This window comes from Rousettus aegyptiacus, unplaced genomic scaffold (assembly GCF_014176215.1).
Source record: "Rousettus aegyptiacus isolate mRouAeg1 unplaced genomic scaffold, mRouAeg1.p scaffold_m13_p_2, whole genome shotgun sequence".
Classification (NCBI taxonomy): Eukaryota; Metazoa; Chordata; class Mammalia; order Chiroptera; family Pteropodidae; genus Rousettus; species Rousettus aegyptiacus.
The window spans coordinates 146,932,970-146,946,924 of record NW_023416295.1 but is presented as its reverse complement, the minus strand read 5'-3'; the positions used below and the strand labels follow the sequence as shown (position 1 = coordinate 146,946,924).

The following is a 13,955-nucleotide window of genomic DNA, read 5'->3' as shown; positions in this document are numbered from 1 at the left end:
AGTTTGGCAACCACTGCAGTAGGTTCAACCTTATATGATATCATTTGGTGAGAATTAAAGTAGGACAAATTGATCTTGGCTGAAAGGCAGATTTATTCTGAAAATATCTCCATGTAAATGGGGAGCAGGAAATGAAAACAACATTGAGAACAATAACAAAAACAGCTGTTGGAAATCAGCCTGAAATGGTGAGGTTATTATGATAAGAAAGTTGACAATTTGAGAATTTGAGGGGTTGCTTTAGTTTAGGTGATTAGCTGTAATATCTGTGTGGCTTTGTGCCAGATACTTGATGTTATCCTCAGTCTCTTCATTTGTGAAATGGAATAAAATACCTTTCAGCTATTGACAGAATATGAATGTCCGTGGCAGAGTTCCTTTAATAAATATAAATTCCTCTGTTGAAAACATATTTGTATCTTCTTCATGAATGCTCATGGAATGTTCCTTTGTTATAGAATTTTTTCGTGTACTTTTTCTTATGTGTATGTAATTTATATGTCATATATCATTTGTAATATATAGCTGTATGTGTGTATTTATTTATATACTTATCTATCCATCTATCTATCTATCTATCTATCAAATAAGAACAACAACAAAAAAAGAAATCTACCTGGTGTGTGCAAGAATTTTGCCAGACCGAAGTAAAGTTCATTACTTTTTCCTCTAAGTTATTGTCTGATCAAATACAACTGCATCAAACTTCTCATCTTCTCTTAACTTGTGAGAGGAGTGTAAATAATATTTATGGAGACGAGAGAGAGGGAAAAGATCACCACTTGTCTTTTAACTATGCTCTGGAGAGATCATACTGTTCAATGGTTAAAATCACAGAGCGGAGTAAGTCAGGAATGGGACCGAGTTTTAGTTGTATTGCTTTTTTCTTAACCTCTGTGAATCTCCTTCTAGGGCCATTGAGATAATGCATATGCCAGTTGCATAAATTAGTAACTGGCCCGTAGCGAAGGTTAGTATATGTTTAATAAATGGTCACTATCACTATTCATCATTTATAGACATTTCCATCAGGGCCACTTGCAGTCAGTATTACTATCAGAGGAATTAAAACTAACGTGTGAAAATATAAAAATTCTTAGCATTAGAAAAAATTAGTGTTTCATGATTTTTAACAATTTTTCTGACACTTTGTTTACTCAGGAAATAAAAATTGCAAGGACAGGTATTTAATTTCCTCTGATAAAGAGTCTGGCAGGAAGCTGAAAAAAATTGACAGGACAAATTGCTCCAAAAGGGTCTGGAGTCATTTAAGACACAAACACCACTAAGCTAGAGACCTATCTAGGAAAATAATATATTTTTTCATGAGTCAATGACCTATTGTCCCTTCTTTAAACTTGCTGAATGCGATCTTTACTCAAGAGTAATCACAGAGAGCCAGTTTTTCGGGATTCCAAAAGCAGCCTTCCAGTGGTGATGAGCCAATGGCAACATACTGCAATAATCTCAGGAAATCCACTGCTTTATGGGTGAAACAGGCCCTCCAAAAGTATCTTTAATAATATGTTGTTATTTCACATGAAGCTATTAAACTGTCCGCATGAGAAAGAGACCTTCACTCCAAAGTTCTCTTTGGTCCCTTTCACTTTGATTTTTCTGGCTATTATAAACATGTATAAACTCACTCTGAAAGTTTCAAGTCTTGTAAAAGGCCCAGAAATTTTCAGATCAGCTAACAAAAACTCAGTTAAGCTATCTTTTGGCACAATTCTCTAGTACTTAACACGTTTCTCTGAGCTGTAAATTAAACAGGCCCTCTCAGGAGTTTAAATAGCTTATTTGGGGGGTGGTCTTTAACAACATGACCCTGAGAAGTGTTATGGTAATTTGGGAAAAAGTATGATTTAATGCCTTCTTTTGTTTGTTTCTTAAATTACCAAAACTTTGTATTACACAAAATTACTTGATATGTACTAATACTAGCATATTCTTTGTAGATTAATGTATTGCCATCATCAGAAAGTAATAATTTTTTTAGTCATGCAGAAAAGTTATGTTAAATTTTTGCCTTTTTTTTTAAGAGCTAAAATCTTGCATCTATTTATCCTTTGAAATATTCCAGGTCCTATTGTTTTTCTAACTGATTAATGGTGTGGTATTTAGCAAATCACCTTAACTCTTTAAGCATGTTAGCCTTTTTTTTGGCATAATTGTAAAGATAGAATGAAGTAATATGAGTAAAATGACTAGAACTTAATAGTTGCTCAATAAACACTTACTTCTCCTCACCAAATTTAGGCCTTATAAAATGAATCATGAGTACAAGAGTATAGGCACTTTGCTAAATCAGTTCACCCATTTAACACATGATCTCCATATCTCATTTCTTTTTTTCGAAAAGCTAAAATGAAGATGAAAAAGGGAGAACTTGTCTGCTATAGGTGAGCTCGGTTTCTATATTCCTACTCATCTAATGGTGGGAATCTTTTCTCATCTGTTAAGTATGTTATGGGTTGAGAAACAAACACTAAGGTGGAAATTATCACGCAGAAGGATTTTACAGAGTGTTCTAAGAATCAATGCTGGTGAAGAGAAGGTGAGGAAGCAAGACTGGGTGGAGGAAAAGACGTCAAGCTCCAAGGCAGTTTCAGCAGAAGCCTCAGCCAAACCCATAGGAAACTCTAGAGGACATTTCACAGCCACACCGAGTTGAGATGAGAGACATAGGGCTTTCTAGTTTCAAGCCAAATAGCCTTTGGATACAGGCCATCCTCTAAAAGAGCTTGACTTGGACAAAATGACTCTTCAGTGGAGGCACTAGTTGAAGGAAGCTGATGCTAGAGGCTGTCTACAGACAGCGCTCTCAGGAGCAGGGATAATAAATCCTTGATCATAGCAAGAGGATCTGCATACCACGGCATTCACTAGTGTCTGTGCCTGTGCCAGGGGCGTTCTGAAAGCCTGAAATGCCTTCAAGGAGCAAGCAGTGTGACTCTGACAACTGGTACCATGACTGTACCGACATGAGCAGATGTGGTTCCTTACGGACATGCGTTTGTTCTGATGCAAGCAAGCACAAACACAATTATCCAATTGAGTAATGAATGGTGATGAAATAAAAGAGATTTAATATGTATATGTAAAAGGACGTAAAACATTTGTGTGTAATGAACACAGCGGTACCACTCAACAAATATTTATTGAATGAATAAGTACAAGTGAGGGAGAATTTGTTGAGGTTGAACCGTCATTGAAGGTGACATTGAGGAGTCAACTGGTCTTCTAGCCAGAGAGGCTGTATAGAGCAAGTAGTAGATACACTAAAAAGGGCTAATCTTGGATAAGTTTTTGGTATATATTCGGCATAGAAGTTCGAAATAAGAAATGTAAAGTTGTTCAAGAGAACTGAGAATCAAGGGATTGAGGGAGGTCTTCTATAGGTTTAAATTACAAAAGAAGAGAAGCAGTGTGGAGTGACTTGTTAAAGCACTTTGATCATGATATTGTAAGGAATGTATCTGGGTATCGTAGGCCAAGTAAGGAAAGTAGAAGTTAAATTCGCTGTGATATAACAGTGCATGAAGCAGAAGTTACAGGCATGAAGAATTTAGAGACTTTGGAGAGAGGCATAGTTGAATTTTTTTTTTTCTTGGTAAATAAAGTATATAGGGCTTCAAATAGTTTGGAGTTATATACAGTTAGTATGTAGCTATAAAGATGGAGTATTTTTTTTCTGTACATCAATAATTTTTTTCCCGGCTTTATTGAAATATAATGGACAATTAGTTGTTCGTATTTACATTGTACAATTCAGAGAGTTTTTTTCAATTACAGTTGGCAAACAATAATATATTAGTTTCAGTTGTATAGCATAGTGATTAGAGATCTGTATAACTCACAAAGTGATCACGTCACTAAATCTAGTACCCCTATTCTAACACATTTATTACAACATTGTTAACTATGTTATACTTTCCTTACGCTACAGTTTATATCTCCACATTTATTTGTAACTATCCATTTGAACTTCTTAATCCCTCTGCCCTTTTTTGCCATCTCCTCCAAACCCCCTCCCATCTAGTAGACTTCAAAATATTCTCTGTATCTATGAGTTAATTTTTGTTTTGTTGTTGTTGTTTATTTTGTTCTTTAGATTCCACGTGTATGTGAAATAATGTGATATTTGTCTTTCTCTTTCTGATATATTTCATTCAGCACAATACCCTCTAGGTCCATCAAGGCAATATGTTTTCCATTCCTTTCCTTTTAGTCTCTGTGTGTCTTTTAATCTGAAGTAAGTCTCTTATAGGCAGCATATGTAGGGGTCTTGATTTCTTATCCATTCAGCCACTCTATCTTTTGGTTGGAACTCTCAATTCTTTTCCATTTGAGGTACTTGTTGATAGGAATGTGTTTATTACCATTCTTTATTCCTGTGTTTGATACATATTTTTTCTTCTTAAAGAAGTCCCTCCAACATTTTCTTAATATTGGCTCAGTGTTAATAAATTCCTTTAACTCGTTTTTGTCTAGGAAGCTCTTTATCTGTCCTTCGACTCTAAATGATAGCTTTGCTGGATAAAGTATTCTTGGTTGTAGATCCTGGGATTTCATCACATTGACTGTTTTGTGCCAAGCCCTTCTGTCCTGCAAAGTTTCTTTTGAGAAATCAGCTGCCAGTCTTATGGGTGCTCCTGTGTAAGTAATTAACTGCTTTCCTCCTGTCGCTTTTAAGATTCTCTCTTTGTATTTAACCTTTGGTGTTTTAATTATAATATATCTTGGTGTGGGCCTCTTTGGGTTCATCTTTTTGGGGACTCTTTTGAGCTTCCTGGGGTTGTATGTCTATTTCCTTCACCAGGTTAGGGAAGTTTTTCATCATCATTTCTTCACCTAGTTCTTCAACTTCTTGTTTTTCTTCAAGTACCCCTATAACATGGATATTTTTACATTTAATTGTGTCCCATAGGCTCTTTAAATTATTATTATAGTCTTGGCTCCTTTTTTCTTGCCATTCTGATTGAATGTCCTTGGCTTCCTATCCTCTATATCAGTGGTTTGATTTTCTTCTTTATCCACTCTGTTGATTCCCTCTAATATACTCTTCATCTCAGATAATGTGTTCTTTATTTCTGACTGGTTCCCTTTTAAAATTTCCATTTCCATTTTTATGGTTTTTTTTTTAATCTCTTTGTTAAAGTTCTCATTGAGTTCATCTACTCTTCCCCTAAGCTCATTGAGCATCTTTATAATCAGCATTTTGAACTCTGCATCTGGTATATTGCTTGACTCTATTATTCCTGGATCTCCGTTCTGTTCTCTCATATGTTTTCTGCTTATTTGTCTTCCTATTTTGCTTGCCTTTCTGTGTCTGTTCCTATGTACTAAGCAAAATTCATAAGTCTCTCAGTCTTTTTAGTGTGTAGTAGGTGTCCGGTGGCACAAACCTGAGAGGGGTTCGGCTGCAGGCCAAGGTTAGCCCCAGCCTGGGCCCCTCTGTGGCCACCTGTTAAGATTCAGCAAACAATCCCCAGATGCTGTGCTTACAGTTGCCTCAAGAGGCCACACCAGAAACCAAGATTAGCTGCCACTAGTGTGACTCTTTGGGTTGGCTCAGCAAGTTGCACAGGACTTGCCTAGGACACAACTGGATATGGCTTGTGTGGGGTTTGTGAGTTGAGGGTGGTGGAGTTTCAAGGAATCCTCTGGGCTGGGTGACCTTTGTTATCCAATTTGACGACATCTTAGCTGTGGAGAGCTGAGTCTACATACAGGGAACAGAGAGGGCTCAAGAGAGGAAGAATGGATACCGCCAGCACTTCGGCCCTGGGAGAGAGCCTCACCTCCCGCCCTTGTGCTGACAACTCAGCATCCTTCTGTAAGTCGGTGGTGCCCCCTGAGCAGCTGACCTGGTGCTGGTGTTCAGAGCGGGCAGGTCTGTCACCGGGAAAGTCTGCTTGTGGTTATATGGCCCCTTTAAGAGGCATCTGCAGCTGCCGACTGCCACTGCCACGGCCTCTGTCCCACTCAGCTGCTGGTGACCGGGCAGCCTCGCATCTTTGCCCCCTTCTACCTTCTACTGTTGCAGGGTGATTTCTTATTTCTCTTCCTAGTTGTAGAACTTCTGCTCATTTAGATCCCAGATGACTTTGCTTGCTGTTTGCAACATGTTTCTGTCACAATTTTGATTTGGTCACAAGAGGAATGAGCGAAGCCTCTTTTTTACCCCATCACTATAAAGACAGAGTTTTGAAAACAAATGTATTACCTTTTTTTCCCCCTAAGGACACTAAGATAAAAAAAAAATTACAGATTTGGAAAGAGCTCTGGAAATTATTTACTTTTACTTTTCCATTTTACAAGTGAGAATAGCCAAGTGTAGAGAAGTTAACAATTTGCTCATGGCAGCAGTGGAATAGTAAAAGTGAAGGCCTCTAATTCCTTCATCATTTCTCTCGGACAAGGCAAACCTCAGTACTACATCTACAAAGAAATATTTAAAAATTAACCAGGTAAAAATATTTAATGCTAACCCTATAGCACTATCATATATACTGGGATTTTACTCAGAACCATTTGATGATCTTTGAAAAAATATGTATTTCAAAGTATATTTTCTAAGGTTCCACAAATAGTCTTATTGCTGAAAAGAATGGTTTAGAATGTAAATATTCTAACAAATCAAAAAGCAAAAGTAATAAATCAAGGATATTATACTCACAAGAAACATTTATGTAAATATTATGCATGTAAAAACCAAGTAGAATGTGTTTTATATGTATATTTTTTCATTCCCTGAAATCCTTTGCTTGCATGAAGTTATGTGCAGGAATCCTAGCCCTACTAGAGCATTTTACAGGCTCCCCTAGAGCATTGGCTCAGTGCTCCTTTGCACTTCCTCTATAGGAGACTAGAGAGGGCATAGTTTCACAACTTCTCCAATGTAAAATATTATACTTACCAAAGATTTAAAATAGCACATTTATGCCAAAACAATGTGTATTAAGAGAAACCAAGTTGTTGGTGAATATTTTAAGATGTGTAGGGTTTTCCAATATATCTGGCAGTCATACAAGTTAGTGTTCCAACAATAAACAGATGACACATTGGTGTTAGGATAATTCGAGGATGGTTTAATAATGAGTCTATTTATATGGGTGTGGGCAGGGTGTAGAGGAACCACAAAGGATAGTGAGGTCATCCTGGCTAGGGTCAGAAAGACTATTGCTGTCCTTTATCCAAAATGAATGAGGAAAAGAAGTTAGTAGAATGGGGACAAAGATCATGGAGAAAGCCACCTTGAGAAGATCAGTAACCTTAAGTCAAGGATCACAACGAACTCAAAGTAATATCCCAAAGAATGGGCAGTAGAGATGTATATACCCTGGCCTTACTCTCCTTTCTCCCTCCAGTTGCCTGTCACAGCTCTCCATTGGCGAAACCCAGCAAGAAGTCAGAGGACAAGGGAGTAAGTCAGGGAGCAAAGGAAAGGTATCCAGCCCAGGAGTCGAGTGGAAGAAGCTGAGGCCTTGAAAAGGTTCGTATCTATTGTTAACACCATTACTTTATTCATTAGACATTTACTGAGTATTTTCTGTGTGTCGGGAACTGTTACTAGTCATTGGGAATACACAGTGGATAACTCTGAGTCTCTATGATAAAGGAGTTCGCAAGTTTGCCGGAGAGAATCACAAATCAATGCAAGAGTAGAAATTACATGTAAGTGGGAGGTTAAAATTCCAAATAAATGACAACAAATTTGAAGAACAATTTCAGTAACTGTTTTTAAAAGATATCTTCCTCCAAAGATTCCCTAAAGATAACAGGAAATCCACTTCCAAGAAAAACCTGGAATCTAATGGGTGAGCAGGGAGAAAAACAACATCAGGATATGACATTAAGACCTGCTAACAGGGAGCGAAATTGATAAAAGTGTCCAATTAAAGAAGTGCTGAAGCAATATGGATATTTCCCTAAATCTAGGATGGTCTCTGTGTTTATGTGTATAGGGCGGGGTATGCACTTATGTGGGGGTGTCAGGATAGAAGATGGACAGGAAAAGATAAGTAGTCACAACAAACTTAGATTCTGTGTCAAATGTCATCAAGGAGAATTTCTTTAGGGAAATTCCATGTGTACTTCAGATGCCAGTGGGGCTTTTCCTGTCCTTCTGTTTGATTGTGCAATATATCTTTTCCCCTATGGCAATCTGCACCCAACACTCAGCTCCTTTACCCGTTTCTACACACACACACACACACACACACACACACACACACACACACAATTCAATCACATCGATTTCTCAAGGAAGCAGTTCATGATATTTTTAAAGTGGTGTGTGTGTGGGGGGGGGGGCGGGTAATTGTAAAAAAGCATCCCACAGTAGCAATCTGACATCATGCTTATTACCTTCTTCTCCCTTTCTTCTCTCTGGCTCCTTCCAGATTCTTCCCAGCCACTCCAATAATTTCCTGTCATTGTTAATCTAGTTAAAAATAGTGGCACTCAAATGTTAGCATTATCGTAATCACCTAGAGAGTTTGTTAAAACATAGATTTATGGGATGTGAGAATTTTAATTTCTAAGTTCCCAGATGAATCTGATGCTGCTGGTCTAGGGACCACACTTTGAAAACCATGGCTTTAAGTTATAACACAAAACACATCTCTGATGACCATGTTAATTTTTAGGTGATTTCACTTCTCTATTGATGGCTTTTGATGTCAGAAGGACAGGTTTGGATGGATGATTTCAGAATGACAGTTCCAGACTCTTTGGGAAAGAATGTCTCTTTTTGCTAGACTGAATTTAGTCATCTACCCTGGCCCTCCTGAAAATATTGCATCAGGCAATGGTCCTTCTCTAATTGGACTTACAAAAAACTAAATCAAATATATTCTTTGATTTTGTTAGTTATGTGAAAATCAAGGGAACATAGGAATAGACTAGAGATCATTATATTTTTTAATATTAGTCTGCCACTTGATAGTACTGACTAATGTTCGATATAACTTGTATGTGTATTTTTATTATTTAGAAAAATAGACCTTCTGCTTGAAAGCTGGTGTTGAACATTAAAGAGATAGCAAAAGGCACCAAAAATGTCTCTCTCAGTATTCAAATTACTCTTTGATTTATCACATTTCATTTGATAAGTATTTATCAATTCATAGTGTATGTAGAGCGTTTCCCTCTCCTGGAAGGAATATAAAATTTTGTGGATGAAACAAATATGCACATAGAAAATAAAAGAGAGTGAATAAATGATAGAAAGGAAAGCATTGCATTATATGAAGTAAAGAAATAGTGACCTCAAAGTACCTAGCTGAACCTTGATTCTATAACTTGTGTGATATTTAAATCTTTTGCTGGTAGTTAAGTGTTTGAGATAGAAGAGTAGATCATACTGACCCAGGGATAAAACTGTGCTCTAATGGCCGTGTGAGCTACCAGTGTGCCTCTAAAAGTAAGAGCACCCAGCAACCCTAGTACAAACAAATAAGGACTTAGTTTCCTTTCATTACAAGAGGTCTAGGAGTAGATAGTGTAATGATAGTCCAATAGTTCAATTTCATTGCCTAGATCTCTGTGGGTTATTGTTTGTTTGTTTGTTTTAGATTTTCCCTTATGCTTTTGAGACAACAGCTGCAAGTACTATCAGCCTTTGTCCACATTCGGGGCAGGAAAGAGGAAGGAAGATTCTGGTCGTTTGTCCTTTCTTTCTGGGAAAGATTGGAAACACAACCTTTCCCAGATTCTCCTAGAATAATTTAATTTATGTATATAGTCTATGTGTCATGTGGTCAGTTCTAGCTTTAAGGAACATTGAAAAATTACTTAGCTAGCTACAATGCTACTTCAAATAAGATCAGGCTTCTACTACCAAGAGGAAAAAGAGACAAATAAAAATGTCTGTCCCAGGAAGGTGTCTTGAGAAGCTGCTGATTACTATCAGCCCCCCTGCCTAATCCTGCTCTTCTGTCAGGATTAACAATTGGAAGACATATGGAAGATAGAGTTAAAATCTCAAGCTCTAACACCCTAGAGCTCTATCATTTAATCCTGGTTTAGGAACTTGTAAGCTATGTGACCTTGAACAAGTTACTTGCCCTATCTGAGATTAAATTTTCATAACTGGGATAATATTACCTTCATCCCCAGGGTATCAGTGCTTTTAAATGAAGCACAGTATGTGGACCCTTCCTTCAGGACCTGGCACTTGGTGACTGCTCCATAAATTAGAAACTTAGAGTTGTAGTTGCTGAGATCTGTCCTAGAAAAGCAAAGGAATAAATGTCTTCAGAATGGCTGCAGAAAAAATCATGGTGCAATGCAGGAATAAATGATAGGCTAACCCACAGCTTATTACAGTCTCTCAAATTATTATAGTTGTATGTATAAGCAAATTCTTTCCAGTCTACTTTTAGCCTGGCACTGTTCACAGTACTAAATTTTACAGACTTGAGTGTTTATGTGAGCCAATGAAAATCAACTGTAACTCAACAAATGTAAGTAGAAGAGTTTAGTACACTGTTTTAACATGCATGCGGTAAACTGTTGGATTTTTCCCTGAATTTTGTTCTCTTCCTTGTGAATACAGAAGTTGAGTGTGTAGGTAGTTATAAACAGCTTTTTCCTCCTAATTCAATGCACTTAATTGACTATAGAATCTGCTTATGACTTTTGCTTGATATTACGAAAAAATTAGTGCTATATTTGTCTTGATAGTATAGACTTGTAGTGTAGACCAATTGCCCTTATAAAATGGCAGCGCTACTATTGTGGACCTTGTAGAACTAATCTTGTGAAGTAACTGAGATTGATACTAAGTAACTGGTTGGAACGCACCATTGTCCAGGCCCATGAACTCTCAGCGAAGGAAGTGAAGGAGTTCGTTGTTGAGGCTGAGAGTTTGCTACTGAAGAGAACAAAGACGAAGCCATACTGAGTGGTCAGAACGGACTTAAGGGCTCCATCTCAAGTAAATACTACAGCAGCTTCAAGTGACTGAGGTGGTACCTGGTGCTACATAACTTCCATGGCAGAAGCATCTGTTCTTCTGTCCTTTGTTGAGGGCCTCCATTGCCACAAGGAAAAAAAAAAAAGCTTTCCTACCCATATTACCTCTTGAAACTCATCTTCATTAGCCCAATCTATTTTTTCTTTTCATTAAATACATATTGAGAAATGCTTGCTGTGTGACCTGTTCTAAGCAATTTAGAGTTGCTTTTCCCTCTTCTTGGAATGCCTGTTATTCTGATATCTATATAGCTTGCCACTTTAAGTCTTTCCTCCTTTAAGATTTTATTCAAATATCATATTCATAGTGAGACCTTTCCTGGCCTGGATCTTGAAAATTGCATCCCTTTGATCCACCCCGGCCCTTCCCCTCCTCCTTCCTTACTTTATATTCCATAACATACATCACCTTTAAATATGCTGTGAGGGTTACTTATTTGCGTTGTTTATTTTCTCTGAGTAGAAGTAAACATCATAAAGCATTTTGTTTGCCCTATTTGTTTTATTTGTTTGTTAGTTTTTAATCTGTTCTTTTACTGCCGTATCCCCAATGTCTAGAAGAGTGCCTGACACATAGAAAATTCTCAGTAAGTGTTTTCTTGTATGAAATAAATACATGCCAAACTAATTCCTTTGTAATCCACACAAACTTTAGTGTTTAACAGCCTGAGTAGAAATTATTCTGTGTAACTGAACTATGTACATTCTACATTGACCCTAGTCTTAATACTGGGTCCTTTGGTGGGAAGAACCAGGTTATCAGCACCTTTTTTAGGATATGATCTTAATAGGACCTATTCTAACTATGTGTATGTATTCTTACTACATTCTCCGAATATACAGATGGATCTTCTTGGTTCCTGAAATTACCTTGGAAAAAAAGATTTCAGCTGATTGTTTTTCAAAACCCACTTTCAAAGCACTAACCCTAGTCCTTACTTCTCATTTCTACTGCCTGAAATTGGAGGGATCTGAAGTTTACCTTATCTTACTAGCAGGGGTAGATCCACCATGAAACTAATGATATTTAAGTTTCTATGATTCTCACAGATGTGGAACCCATCAAAATCACAATCATTAATTTTGTATTAAATATACATATTATCTTAAAGAAGACCTCAAATTGTATAAGCTTCAGGACCCATAAAACCTACATCCACTTCTGCTTAACAACTGTACCCTTTCTATTGAATTGCTCCTCAATGAAAGAATTGCCTCTCATGGCATTCCCCCTAATTCTCATGCTTTATTTCTCCAAAAACATAAACAAAACAAATACTTTTCTTTCTTTGGTGTTTCATTGTAGATAATGCTAAAATATGTCATCTGATAAGCTTTATTTTTCATTATATTTTTCTAGCATGATAAATTTGGCATTGTAGAAGCTTGATAATTATTATAAAACATAAATATAGGGTTAGATAATAATAATACTCGCTCACAGTTAGTGTTTACTAAGGTCTCTTTTTTGCTTTTACGTATATCAACTAATTTAATTATCAGGACAACTCTGTGCATTACTCCCATTTTACAGGTGAGGAAAAAAGTCCAAAGATGTTATATGTTAGTCGAAGCCTAACTATCACTTAATTTCTCCAACAGGGTAAAGATGGTAGGTTTCTAATCTCAAAGCAGAGTATTTATCAAGGCTTTTAGCATTCTTTGGGAAGGTGACAACATGAAAAATATTTGAAGTTTTTGGTTTTCTAGTTTCTTGAACCAGGGTGACATTTATGTTATATGCAATCCATATGATTGCATATAACAATTTATCCTGAGAGAAAACAAAACAAAACAAAACAACACAACACAAAACAAAAAAACAAAAAATCATCCTACTGGCTTACTTTTCCTATTTTCGAATGCGACTAGTGATCACGAAGTCAAGAAAATGAGACACCAGGCATAATTTGCTTTTCATTATATCATGCAATAAAACGTTTTATAAAGGCTGCTGATAAAACTATGCATTCTCATGATTGCTTAATGTCAAAATCTGCTTTAAAATTCAGTCAGCAGCTAATTCTAGACTGGATTAATAACATGCATTGACAATCTTTATGATTATTTCTGGTATCTCTTAATTTTTTATTGCGAAGAAAGTAAATCAATACCAAAAGTCACGCCTGTGAAATTCACATCATTTTCTTAGCTGTTGCGATTTATGATTTGGTTGGTTGTGTTCCTGGCCGAGATCCTGTTCTCTGGATGTCTTGTCTACTGCTCAGCACACTGTTGGCCTTCAGCAAATAATACGTTATTTTAGTTATAACCCTGAACATTTCGGTCTCCACGGTCTTCCTTGTGGTGCAGTTGTTCTCATTTCCACATTTTCATCAATAACGGCAGAATGAATTTTAAGGTTTATATGCATATTTAAAAAAAACTGCGGCTTCTCAAAATAACCAAGTGTGAACCATTTTTGGAACCATATTGTACAACAAAGAACATTTTAGAAAAATTCTCATTAGTTTAGAGGGTTTCAAGAATCATTTTCATACCAATGAGGTTTCAACAAATAGAGAGGCCTTATGGTGTAGAAATCTGGGGATAAGCAGTTACTATCTCTCCCTATTAATTCTGCTTAATGATTAATGCCTGGCTACCCATACATATCAGATCTCCTGTTGTTTAAATAAGAATTCAGTTTCATTAAAAGTCACGCCAATCAATTTTATGCAGTCTTTGGAATTCAGAATTATTGATTCATATTTCCAAAGGTAGGGAGCTCTGCTGCCAACAACTTCTTTATCCTTCCTATATGTTAAAGTATGTTTAAGAAGAACTATGAGATGTAAATATATTCATTAAAACACAGCTATCATTTATATCTCTCACTGTCAAACAAGACGTGGCAACTTTGAAAGGAACAGGATTATGCATGCCATATAATGTATGCCGCCAACCACTTAAGGATGATCCAAAACAGCCAAATAGAGTAGGTTCTCATTTAATGTTGTCAATAGGTCCTG

General features: G+C 36.7%; 1 long non-coding RNA gene across 4 annotated transcripts in view; it reads left to right on the top strand.

Moving 5' to 3' along the window:
- The window catches only part of LOC107508577, a 107,588-nt gene that overhangs the window by 75,145 nt on the left and 18,488 nt on the right, over positions 1 to 13,955 (top strand). For all 4 annotated transcript variants that reach the window (XR_001596335.2, XR_004955704.1, XR_001596334.2 and 1 more), the window contains one exon: positions 7,374 to 7,498. This is a non-coding gene — a long non-coding RNA (uncharacterized LOC107508577). The remainder of the gene's footprint in view (positions 1 to 7,373; positions 7,499 to 13,955) is intronic.